The sequence below is a fragment of the Bombus fervidus genome, chromosome 7 (assembly GCF_041682495.2).
Source record: "Bombus fervidus isolate BK054 chromosome 7, iyBomFerv1, whole genome shotgun sequence".
Taxonomy (NCBI): Eukaryota; Metazoa; Arthropoda; class Insecta; order Hymenoptera; family Apidae; genus Bombus; species Bombus fervidus.
The window spans coordinates 2,185,714-2,198,988 of NC_091523.1; the positions used below are offsets into that span (position 1 = coordinate 2,185,714).

Consider the following 13,275-nt stretch of genomic DNA (forward strand, 5'->3'; position numbering starts at 1 on the left):
AACAGTACGCCGTGCACCGGCGGTTAAAGCTAATTTAATGATTTTCGTTATTGGCTCGAGCATCGTAAAGCTATCCAAGCCCATCTGTTGCCCGCGTAGATTTTAATATCGCTCCACTCATTTGCACCGCCTGAATCGAACGCCCGGTTTGCCATTTCAACGTTTTCAATTCTCCAACGATTTGTTTATAACTCTTTCGCCAACGTCGAATGGCTATCATTAATTTATCGTATTCTATAGTCTTCGTCAATTTCTTCAATTTGCAAAGTTTTTAAATGGTGAACATAGGGAAGATTATCAAAGGGCGTAAAATCCAATTTCATAATGATTGGCAACTAAGCAACGAGAACGTTACTTTCTCTAATGTTCTGCAAGGTTTAATTAATCTTCCATAAGTGCTATTAGAATCACGATTTGAGTTTTTAATTTTACTCGTATGACAAAGATAGGTGGTACGTCTGTATCGCTCCTATTTCATTTCTTCGTATACAGGATGTTCGGCTACTGTTTCAACAGAATTTAAGGAGAAAATCAAGAATAACGAAATTGTGTTTTCGGCTTTGTTTTTTAGTTATTGTCAGTTAACTCATCCATTTGCAAAGATTCTTCTTCTTGTATTTTCTTGTATACATTTCATAGGGTTTAACGTACCGGTATCCCATAATTATTGGCCTATTTTGAAAATGCCTTGCATGTCCGAAAGTTCTGCAAATGTATACATTTTGGCTAACAAAAACTTGCGAAAGTTTCATAGAGCGGTTTTCGATATGTTCTTATGGTTTTTCACGAGTAAGCAGGTTTAACGTTCAATCTACCATTTCTTTTGCAAAACGTCGCGCCGGGTTGCTTACGTCTCTGAATACCATAGTCTTCTCCTCTACAACTTGTACGAGATAAGCTACTGCTCATGTGTCGTTTGGATGAGGATCGCTATGCGTCCCGCTGCTTAGGCTGACCCTCCCTTTGTTCGTGTAAGGAGGTTTGCTCGCGTGCAGGCGATATTGTGGCCGATTTCTAATTGTCAATAACTAAAAAAAAACAAGACCGAAAACTTAATCTTTTATTCTTGATTTTCATCTTATTTAGACGTCAACAATCATCCCTTAAATTGTGTTGAAACAGTAGCCGAACACTTGTATAAAAGTAACACGAAATAACAAGAAATCTTAGTTTTTCGAGCAACAATCTTCTCGTCCATGAATATCGTCACTTTTTAATGTTGGCGAGGTAGAAGGGATAGAAATCGCGTGGAGATCGCATGGAATCGACAGTGTACGAAGCGTGTTGAAATCAAAGGGTACAATTAAAGTCACCATTAAAGCGGCATCGTCAGGTGCGATCCTTTACGAACGACGCTCACGATACTCGTGACTGTGCTCCATTTTCAACGGTAACGCTTTGCCGTGTCTGAGAGGAAGTTAGAGTTAGCACATCAAGTCACCGAGTTGTTCAATAATTCCGCTGAGTATTGCAAAGGAACAACAAGACGAGCACTGGCCTTTCGTCGTGTCGCTGCTAGCTTTTCCTTCCGTCCTCTTGTTCCTCCTTCTGCCTTTTCCGATATCCTGCGCCTCTGAAGGGAAAGAGACTGAAGGAAAGAAAGGCAGAGAAAGAGAGAGAGAGAGAGAAAGGCAAGTGACAGTGGCTCGTTTATTAATAAACGAAAAAAAAAGAGGATAAAGGGGGAGTAGAGCGAGGAATGGGTATTAGAGGATGAGAGTGGCGGTTGAGTAGAGGCCAGGATGAAAAGGAACGAAGTGGTAGGGCGGCGCGTGACACGGGGTTTAAGGAAGCCGCCGAATATATACGCGCGCTGATCGTTCGCCAGCCGTTTTAACAATTCGCGACGCGTCCGCGTTAACAGCGTTACGACAACAAGCTCGAGTTGTAGAAACTTATAACGAGAAAATAATGAACCCGGTTCACCAAGTCTGCTTGGAATGCGAGCCCGGTGTATACCCAACCTCTCGCAAGTAGCTGTCCCGGCTCTCTCACTCGTTTCACCGTTTCTCGGTTTAACCACCTTTTCGATTTTCCACCGCTTTCCATGGCCCCTCTCTCCGTCCTGGTTCTATTCTAATTTTAGTTCTTCGTTCCCGTCGCACGATCCACCTCTGTCGTCGTTTTGTTCGTTTCATATTTTCATTTTACCATTCACCTTCACCTGTTCGTTTCCTTTTGCTTTCTCGCGTCGCCCTTCTTCTCTTCGTTTGGTTGTTCGATTCGTTCTTCCTTCTTCTTTGGTCCTTTGTCCTGTCTTACTTGGATTACTCCCTTCTTTCTTCATTCCCTTTCCACGTAAAGGAATATTTGAATGTTGAGGATTCCACGATGGAAGAAAGGCAGTCCATGAAAGGAAAACGGGACACAGTACGCGGCGAATCCGAGAGCGGCGCTTGTATTGAACGCAGGAGGACGAATCGAGCGTGGAATTTCTCGGTGGAATCTGCAGCCCTGAACGTAGCGAAGACAGAAAAGACTGATGTCCTGTATCCTGTCCTGGATCGCCTTTCCCGACCGATTGAAGAAGGACGACGGAGAAAAAAGGAGAAAAAAGGAGTAGAACACCGTTGGTATCCGGAATGGATTACGGAATCGGATGGAATAGCGGACCGGAAAGTCCTCCTTGTCTATTCTAGCGCGACACCTCATCATTCCGCCACGTTCGCCGAGGTATCCTTCCGACGTACACCGTATTTCGATCTTTCCCCGAGGCGTGTACGGTGATTTAAGTCACTGTTTACGTTTTCGTGTCTTTCGCAGTTCTCCTTCCCGGCCAGGGATCGCATAGGAATTCGTATTCGCCCTCGATCTGCTTCCTATATCTTCTATACGTAAATCCAACCTAGTATTAGATCAAACATTGTCATGTTATCGAAAATCGAACAGGAATGATCGAATTCCGTTGCATCGTAAAAAATAATGTAATTCTGCTTGAGAGTTTTTCGATTCGGAAAGTTTACAAGCTTCAGGCTTTTGCGTAATTTTCAAATTTCCCTATATTCGACGCATCAACGATAGAATTTGAGAAATATAATAAAAATTGTTGAATATGAAGCACATTATACAAAAATAATAATCTAATCGAAATATCGATTCGCCGTGACGACGTGTTAACATTAGAAAATTCTTGTATCTCTTAGGATAGATTACACGCGCGATGCATATTGTTAGACGGGACAACGAGGAAGTACGGTGTTAACTGAAACGCAAAATCAGATGTGTTTCACGATATGCGCAAAAACGAAATGCTTGCCATTGAATTAGCATACTATCATTTAAACAGGCATTCCGGATGCGTCATCCGGTCGTCATTAGTAGCGCTCATTGAAGGTCCATTGAAAGCTGGATCCAGTCCTACAGACTAATTACAGTCCGGCGTATACGGTATCGGAAGCAGTCACGGATCTATAAAAGGGCTGCGGAACACGTACTACTTACCATCTCCCAGCACCTACGTATGCGTTTGGTATTGTGCACATTAATGAAACCGAACATTCTACTTTTACGACATTCTATGAGTTGATTCTCGTAATTTCAGCGATGCTACGTTCGTTACATTTCACTGTTATACGTTTCAACTAATTTTCGTTCTTTAAGAAATAAAAGTTTTAAGACCTATATTTCGTTCTACACGTTCGTCGGCGATCTTGCCTTACAGAATATTTTGTAGTAATCTTTGAAACAACTTTAGGAAGTAATGAATTTTATTTATATATTAACTTCGTAGAAAATAATAATTGGAAAGTTGGATGATAGGTATCTAAGTGTTATTTTTTATTTCATCTTTGATTAATTGCTGTGGATACATTTTGATAAACAGGATTTGTTAATCCGGAGTAAAAGACAAGTCACTAAAGCCAGGAAATAATGCCTGGGTGATGGACATTTATTATTTTCATAAAACACGAAGAAACAAGGGTTTTTCAATGGAATTTTTGACACGTCTACTTGCCGGACGAGAAGAGAAGGTGAAAGATAATGCCGCCCAAATCAATCATGGTAACATCGAGGTCGAGTGTTTTTATTCCATTACTTTGGGCAACGCCGTCTTCCTAACCACTTACTTAACCTGCATCCTCATCTCTTCTGTGTCGAGACTCGATGGTCTCGACAACTCAAATATTATCCGCCGTTCGATTCCTTCCTTGTCACGCGAAAACGGTACTGTCGTAGTATGTTATTTAAACAGTATGTTATATAGGCAGATATAGCGCCTTACCTCTAATTCATCGTAATACAGATGCTCAAATAAGATTCTCATCGCACTACGTGATCCTTTTTTCTCGCTTTGTTCGAAAGATTCAACGATTGGTTTGATTCTCTGTTTATCGTTTCGCAGAAACGATATCTCAGTGATAGAGAACGATGACAAATATCACTGAACCTTACTCGAGAATTTGGAAGGCGTCTGTAAGACGCGACGAGACTTTTGATTCGGAAGCTATCTCGTTTATGCTTCAAACTGAATTTTTCATCATTTTCCGTAGTCATCTATAGCTTATGGTTGCGCCAAAGTTTCTGTATTATAAGTATTATCTCTTTATCTGGGGATAAGTAGTTTTTGCTTTTTCATAGAATATTTCCCAAAGATTCTTATGAACGCTAGATTATAAAAATTTCAGGCACATTATAAAAAATGGCACGCAAAACAGAGGATTAGGGAAAGGAAAAAGGATAAATAGTGCTTGCAAAATCCACGATTCAACGGAAAAGTGAAATTCGTTGGACTAAACCAGATGTGAAAAAATTAAAGAGAGTTTACGTCAGAAGTACTTCAAATCTGTGCGTCAGCTGTTTTAAGTCTTTAAAATATCACCGTGCTAGGGATTGATAAATGGAAAAGGGGAACGTAAGGGGAAGGGAGAAAGTGACAAGAGAAATACATCCGACAACGAAGAGAAATACGACCGATCCATTCGAAAAAACGCATTATGCTGGTCGGTCTCGTTATAGGGGTTGTAAATAAAAACTTCGCCGCTCGTATCTGCATTTCAACCACACCCTGGGCCATTTGCATCTCATTTCGAACGTTATATCTGTTTCATTAACGAAGTGGACAGTAGATTGCTATTCCATCGATTACACGCGTTACAGTTGCTTTTGTGCGTACAACGTATTAAAAATGGAGTTCATTTTAACAAACAGATATCCCTTATCGGATTATTAACAATGTTCATCTACCACGCTTTACGAAGCAGATGTAAGGTTTAATCAGAGATTTATTGCACGAAATGAGAAATAATATTACAAGCGTTCGTACATACAGAAGTACAGTTTTATCTATGAAATTGTATTATTCGTTGTTTCGTTTAGAGTTTCGAAATAAATAGCGAAAGCTTGATGTTTCTTCTTGCGATGGTTTCGCGAATAGAGGAAACGTGTATGCAACACTAATTTACATATGTAACGGATGTGTCCGAATTTGCACACTTGCCAAAAACGGAGTGTTCTTCCAGAGATACAATATCCCTCTCAGTATTTTCATGCTTACGAGTCATGTCGGGATTAACGACTATATGTCACATTGAAAAATATTTTATACGATCTACGTGTTTTCAACGATAAATGTTAATTTTTCATAATTTCATCTATACGTATTTTTCAAATCGTATTTTATTCATCTACCACCACTATGCACCACCGATCGTTACACTAGTACCAATCCATTTATCCCAATTATCGATTCTCAATTACCCAATCAAAATGAAAACCCATAATCGATTATACTCGCTTCAAGTTCATATGAAGCATACAGGAAATATCAACCACAAAATTATTCTCTTTTTCCTAGCTCACTGATCTTCGCATATATTGATCGCTTTTATCCGTTAACTATAATAAACTTGATCGGAAGAAGCGTGTCGATGGTCACAGGGGATGCTGTATCGTGGAAAAGGGTTCTCCGGTCATCTTGAGGAAGAGGTGCGGCGTGAAGTGGCACGATCAGACGCGAAGAGAACAGGGGAAGAGCGGCGTGAAGCAAACCGGCCAAAAACGGACAAGGAAGAAGAGTAGAGAAGCCGCGAGGGCTCACCACCGCGGAGGGGTGCAGGTAGTTGCACGTGGAGGCGGAGCGACGCCGCGCGTCGTGTCTAGCTAGCGACGTTGAGCGTCCTGCCCCCAAAGCGTCGGGTGGGGAGTCGTGGTGAACGCAGTTCTCGACGGATCGCCGAGAAGGTGTAACGGTGTTGCTAGATGCGAGTGACGGCGAGGCGTACGAAAAGCCACGTGATCGACTCTTTCACCGGCTGAACGTGACAGCTGAACGCGGCGGCAGTCTTCGCGATCATTCGTTCTACTTCTTCGTCATCGACCTTCAACCACTTAAGGAGTGTCACTGCTCTATATTGTCGTAAATTCCTTGAGTCTCGTTGCGAAACAAAACCTAAACAGATCATGACAGCAAACGTAAAGCATGGTTGATCGTTGAGCCGCGTTTTATGCAAAAATTTATATATGATTTATTTTTCCGATCGAGCTTTTCCGTTATCTTTGCTCGTCGAATATGAGTGATGTTCCGGTTCGTGAGCGAAAGAAGTCGTATGTCGATCAAAGACGCGTTTAAATTGTTTATTTGGTCCGGAAAATCAGGATAGCTTTCGAGAGGGGGACGTGTTTAATTTGATCGTCGTTGAGGCACGCGGATTGAGACATGCCAGAGAAACGTAGTTAACCAGATACGTGATTCTTGTGTGATACAACGTGGACGGCGCGGCGTCGTGCAGTGTTTAAGGGTGTTGAAGGTGCGTCCAATGAAGGGATAAGAATGCCACCGGTGCTACAGCGGTAGAGGGTGTCACGGATCTGGGATTTTCGAGGCTGAGGAGCGCTTAGATAAGGTAAGTACCAAGTTTTTTATCATACTTGATTTTTATTCGGAACAAAAGGATGATCGCATTGATCGATCGGCTGTTTCGACGCTTTCGACACCCTTGAATGATGGAATATATAACAATAGGGGCGTGAAAATTATGGATTAGATCGTGGAAAGTTTGAATAACGAACCATATCTATTAAATAGCAGTAGCCAGTCGGAGCAGATCTCGAGATTTTTATTTATTTTTTTTTTCTTTGTTATAAAATATATTAGAAAATTAAGACTTCAAAGACTCGACAATTTCTTCGACTCGTTTGTCTGTAAATTTTTAACAAATTTAGAACCAATTAACAAAGCGACAAAAATAATCATTAATATATTGCACATAAATCTATGAAGTACGCATAAATAAGCCTCATTCATAAGGCACATAGTTAAGAACGATATTTTCTCTTCATATTCCGATAATACACCGGTTAAATGTATAAAATCGCTTAAAGCAAGTTAAACGAAAGAAAAAAATAATGAGATTTTTACGGAATCATTTTCCACACGATTAACTTTCTACGATGGAGGAACTTTAATCGCGCAAAGTTTCCACGCTTCCTTCCGAATAGAATAATAGAACACATTCAAAACAGAAATGCGCGAAGATCGCTAACTTCAACTATTTATTTTTCTTTCTTTTTTTTCTTCGTTTCCTAGCCTCAGAAACGAAACGCTAGGTTAGTAGTCGATGGGCAATGGTGTAGCATCCCGTTTATTTCTGTCTCCTTTTTTTTTTACTCTCGTCTTTTTCTCTCTCCTCTCTCTTTTTATCTCTATATTTACTTGTTCATGCTACTTGAACAAAAGTCACTGTCGCGGTCCATGGAAGTGGATGGATTACTCGGTGTTTCTGCATTGATTCTCCTTCTCCATAGCCTTAATTGAGGTTCTAAATCTGGACAAGCGCTTTTACACTTCCTTTTGTGACACTTTGTTGCCGCGTACCAACGAAACTGGTTTCTTCCCTCTGCACGAAATTACACCGTGTAATCTTTTCCTTTTATGGTTTTTACTGCGCACTAAAAGCTTTTTTGTTTTCTTCTTTTTAATTGCGTGCCCGTGCAGACATAGCTACAACCCGTGTTGCTGTTTAAATTTTCGCGGGTGCACGGGAAGCAAAGTGAGACAGAAAAACGTAGTTAAACGCAGTGTCTTGCCAGGTTGTAAATACGCATGTAACTGTCGTTTATTACTTCCAGTTAAATTATCGTTCCTCGTTATCAGCGACGACGTGCATTAAATTTAGAAGAGGTTTTTGCTTTACGAAACACCGTTTTATTAATTCTCTTTTTCACGTAACACGAAAGATTGTATTTTATAAGTTTATATAAAAAATAATATTTCAATCACTTCGGAATTTTCTCCGTAGAACATCATAAAGCAATTGAATCCATCGAACGATATTGAATCCTTATACGCAAACCGTATCAGTTGCGGCACTTGTCGACGTATCGTGGGATATCGTTACAAAAATTGAAACTGACTGATATTGATACAATTTTACTGATACACGACCATAAACTTTAAAGATTGAATCTATGTGCCGTAACATGTCTTCGCTATCGGTCCTTGTAACTTCCTTCGTTGTTTCCAAATTACGGGCAAAACGAGAACGGCGAGAGAGAAAGATCAAAACAATTCAAGTATTTTATAGAGCGACGATTAAGTGAGATTCGTAATTGCTTATATCTATAGATATATCCATGAAAGAAATGTTGAGAAAGAAATATTTGTAGTAGATATTAAAATAGATATACATATAGGAAACTCGAGAGAATATGGTCAATAAATTCATTACGCGATTTGAATAAAATATTGATGAAATTTACCTGACATTTGGAAAAGGATTCTGCAATATCCAGTAGCCCGTAATTTCACAGAATACGTATTTATTACAAACAAACAAAAAAAAAACGAAGGAATTAATATAATATTTATTTGATTCATGTTGATCATCGAAATCGTGCGATCGCAAACATCTAGCAAATTGCTAGAATCGCGTGCGATAAATTTATTTTTCACTTATGCGTCCAAGGAAATACATATGGGAAAGGTGAAAGAATAAAAGATTCAAAGTTCTATTTGTATGCGGATCACGTCTCAGTAGCACATAGTTTTCTGACCACGAAGGCTATGTAAATATCCAATACACCGTATTCAGAAGTTTCGCGCGTACAGGCTCGAGAAACTAACGCGAGGATCAGCGGGGAAACGCGAAGAGATACATTCTTGTATACCATAGAAATAGATGTAGTTTAAGTTGGAATGGGTCAAAGCGCAGGTAGTGGAACAAGTAGATTGCGACTATTGGACAGGAAGAGGAAAAAATAGTCGAGACAAGGAGCCAACCAAGGCGAATCCTTTTAAACTACCATCCGCTTCACATTCCTGATTTCAGTTAAGGGTCTTGTCTATTTCCTTTTTCGGTTTCGAGAAGCCGGCGTGCATTATACGTTCGCGCGGCCGCCCCTGTAGAATGCAATGCATCACGGATAAGAGGGAAAAGGAAGGCGAAGGACGACGCCGCCCCTAGACTCTAGACTATCACTGACAGGCAAGTTTCGCTTCTTCTTGTCTCTTATTTGCTACTTTCCTCTCCATTAGAAGCGCGATCACTTTAATCACGCTTCTCGATTACCATTTGTCTGACGTTCTAGCCTGATTTGCGTGCATCGATAAACGTGGCTTTAACGAGCAACGAGTCGGAAGAAAGCGTAGGGTAGTCTGATTTGCTTTTCTATACACGGACCTAAACGTGATCTGCGAACATCTTTTTTCATTCAAATTTCTTCGAGCCGATGAATGTGTGGTACCTTTTTAAATACCTCTAATCAATTGTTTTTTAATTTAAATTCTGTTGAAATAATTGTATAGATTTTATATTGGTATATTACACGGTTTGTAAAAATTTTAATGCGTCAGGTAATTCTCTGTTGGTTTTATTTACTAAAATGTTATACGTACAAGATAAAAAATATGCCACCATCCGTACGATCTCCGTAAAAAATTTCGCTCGGTTTCGCAAGTTCTGCTGCGTTATCATCTGTGCAGCAACAAAGGGAAAGCTGTAGCTGATAGCGGACAACATCGCATTGGCCCATTGTTTTTAAAGAGTTTTAAAGAGTGCCATGCATCGGGTTTGAAAGGTATAAAATTGATTTATGCTCATTTCGCAGAGCACATTGTGTTACCCCTTTTATCAAACTGGGATATAGTAAATATGCGATACACGAGCTGCAAAATTAAAACAAAAACAGCGAGTTATTCGTTAAGTCAAAACACAGATTCGAACAATATGTTTCATTATATACGTAAACCGTAGCTAAATTAAGTAACAAAATTCTGCCGAACAATTAATATCTTTTTGCTTTTCGAAAGACTGTCACGAATAAAGCATAAATAATGTATTCAGAAGTGTTTCAGCTCTTCTAAGTTGAGTTTAATGTTAATAACCCAACCCGGGCAGTCAAACGAGCCTCGTGCGCGTCTCGATAGAACCCAGGACATTAATTTAACAGAGAGGTCATTAAGGTTGTGATGAATGAAACGTATGCACTTTCTCTCTTGTGAATTCCACGCGATTCTTACGCCGTTGATGGAAAGGCAAAAATATTTCACTGTCGCCTCGTTCAGTCCACTACTTTTTCGCTGCTATTTCCCGCGTCTTGCCACAGCTTTCAAAGTATAGAAACGCGCCGGAATTAAATTACCTTTGAAGGTCTACGACTAACTTTCCTCCTTCGAGTTATCAATACCCTCGTGAATCTTTGACCCTGGCGCGATTCTCCGACCCAGAAAATTAATTTTCCGACGATCTGATCGCGATTTCGTTCACGCTCGCGATATTTGGCAACGTGCCTGCAATGTAATGCTCATTATCAATCGTATCGCCGCGATCTGCACCCTTTGCGTTCCTCCATTCTCGCGTCGTTTTCCACCGTTTTGTGGTATGACGTAACAACCGTTGTGCGAAAGGAAGAACCACGAGCCTGAGAAAGAACGAGAGAAAAGGAAGGGGCTAGTCAAAGAGGAGAATCGTTTAGCACGCGATCTTCTCGTAATTCTGCACGCTAGTTCCGCGCCACGCTTTGTCTTCGTCTCCATCTGACGCGTTACACGTGTTACCTTGTTTCCACTCTCCTTTTCGGCCGCTACTGTTATTATCATACCACGGCATAGCAACCTAATTGATCAGCCGATCGTTAGTTCACGACAATGAGGAAAAATTGTCGAATATTTCAACTAAATTCCAAAAATATTTCGAAACATTAGAGTAGGATAAATGTACGGAGTAATATTTCGGAATATCTCGCTGCTTTCTAAATTGTTGGCATATTTCTCGGGTATAATTAATTAAATATTCAAAGAAAAAACTTCTTTATTATTCTATTAGAGTTTATTCTTCGTTTATTTTATCTCATAAGGTAGTTGTCAATGAAATTTCGTGTAAAATTACTCCGATCAGACAACCGTTCGTTTCCTTCTCTGTAAGTTTCGCTCTTCCCTTTTAAGACCAATTCAAATTTTTCTCGAAGAATACAGCGTAATAAGCGCATTTAAGCGCGAGAACCAGGCAATTTCTTGCTGTTCCAAGAAATACCTCCAACGAGTGAGAAGCTTAAAAGCCGTGTCTTTCTTACAATGCAGATACTCGTTAAAAGAATTTTCAGACTTTAAAGCTGGAAACTTGGCAAAACGTGGAAGTCCATGATGGAGGTGAAAACAACGACAGATATCTCAGTGACGCTGGATGTATCTCGAGATATAGCGGGTGTTTCGAGGAAACTAGAGCGAGAATGGTTTTTATTCAACGGTGATTTTATGATAAAAGGCACGGATTATTCATGCAAAGTTCTCCGTTGCGCTTTGTTACGTAAATTAAAGTTATATCTGTGGCACGAAAGGAAATTCGAGTTATAGAGAGGAGTAGGAATATATCGGTTAAACAAAATAAATTTTCTTTCACTAGCTTCCGTACTATTCTCGTTTCGTATAAAAATTTTTGAAATTTAGTTTTCAAATTTCCCCCATCATATACATAGCTATTCCACAAAATTTTGCAATGTTGAAATAACTCGTACGGAACGCGCAATGCAAACTGTACAAGATTGTGAAGACTGATGATTTAGCGGACACTGAATTTTATTTTATTCCTCTCTATATTTGAAATATCGATATTTGCTCGTTCATATAATAACAAAAATTAAAACGTATTTGGGAAGTCGTGAGTACGATTCCTTTGCAAATATCGCGTCTTAAAATAGCCGACGAATAACTAGATCCGACGAAACAAAGTACGAAATTGATCGTTATACTGTTTGTTAGGAAATCAACCGCGATATTTGCAAACTCAATTACACGGGTGCTATTCTAACGGGACAATTTTGAACGCGATGTCACGCACAAATGTGTGAACAGATGCATATGCATGTTCCAGAATAGAATCCTTTCGTGTCGCCTTCCTCGTGTTTCGCTGACGGTCTATTTCCCGAATTGTTTAACAGTCCTGAAAACTGTTTGTACATAAGAAATTCGTAACAGAGGTATCGGGAACATTAGTGAATTTAATTGCGTTACAGAATTAATCTCTGAAACATAATTAGCCAGTAATGCAATTTGAAACCAAACGCGAATAAATACCAGAAACAAACGCAAGCGGTATCGATTAAATTTATTACCTACGTATTGACCTAGAGCTGCCATCGCGATTGTTAATACTCGAGTTGCAGCTAATTAATACAATAAAATTCTTCTGTGTTTTTTGTACATACATATATTCACATAAAAGATATACAATTAATAATTTATTCCTCCGAGTTTGCGCGTCGCAAGCGGTTTAATATTTGAAAACAGTTTGTATTATGTATACAGATATACATGTATACAGATTGTCAGTTATTAAATATTCGCTTTGGCATTCTCATCAGGTTTTGAAAACGATCCTATTCAAAAGTTAATAGAGCTAGAAAATGAAAATTAATTTAGGTATGTTTATAATTACGATAAATATTTCTCCACATAAAAAATCTTTTTACACAATCCTTCAAACTTGGAATTAAGAAATCAACTTGATTACACGTCTCAAAAATTGTCAAGTTTAGAAAAACAGGTAGGAATATAAATAACGGAATACATTCCTCCAACACGAAGAGAAAGTGTTTCCCCTCGTAAAATTCCTAGATCCTAGATTGAGTAGAAGCGTTTTCCCCTAGTTGAGTAGGATCGAAATTCAGTAGCGTTGTTCGCCTACGAATTTCTGCCCGGCTTCATACTCGTCATGGAAATTGTATATCTATGCTAAAGACCATAGCCGACTAGCATCGAGGAAAAACTGTACTGAAACTTCTGAGAGCGCTCAACGCGTTTTCTGCATTCAAATTCATAATTCAGTCAAAGGGATCAGAGGA

The 13,275-nt window shown here is 39.5% G+C and overlaps 1 protein-coding gene across 2 annotated transcripts in view; it reads left to right on the top strand.

The window, feature by feature from the left end:
• Positions 1 to 5,919: 5,919 nt before the first annotated feature.
• Positions 5,920 to 13,275, top strand: part of LOC139989249 (lachesin) — a 194,772-nt gene continuing 187,416 nt past the window's right edge. The window contains exon 1 of one of the 2 annotated variants that reach the window (XM_072007432.1): positions 5,920 to 6,842. The gene's annotated coding sequence lies outside the window, so the exon portion shown is untranslated. The remainder of the gene's footprint in view (positions 6,843 to 13,275) is intronic. The other variant, XM_072007431.1, reaches the window with a different exon arrangement.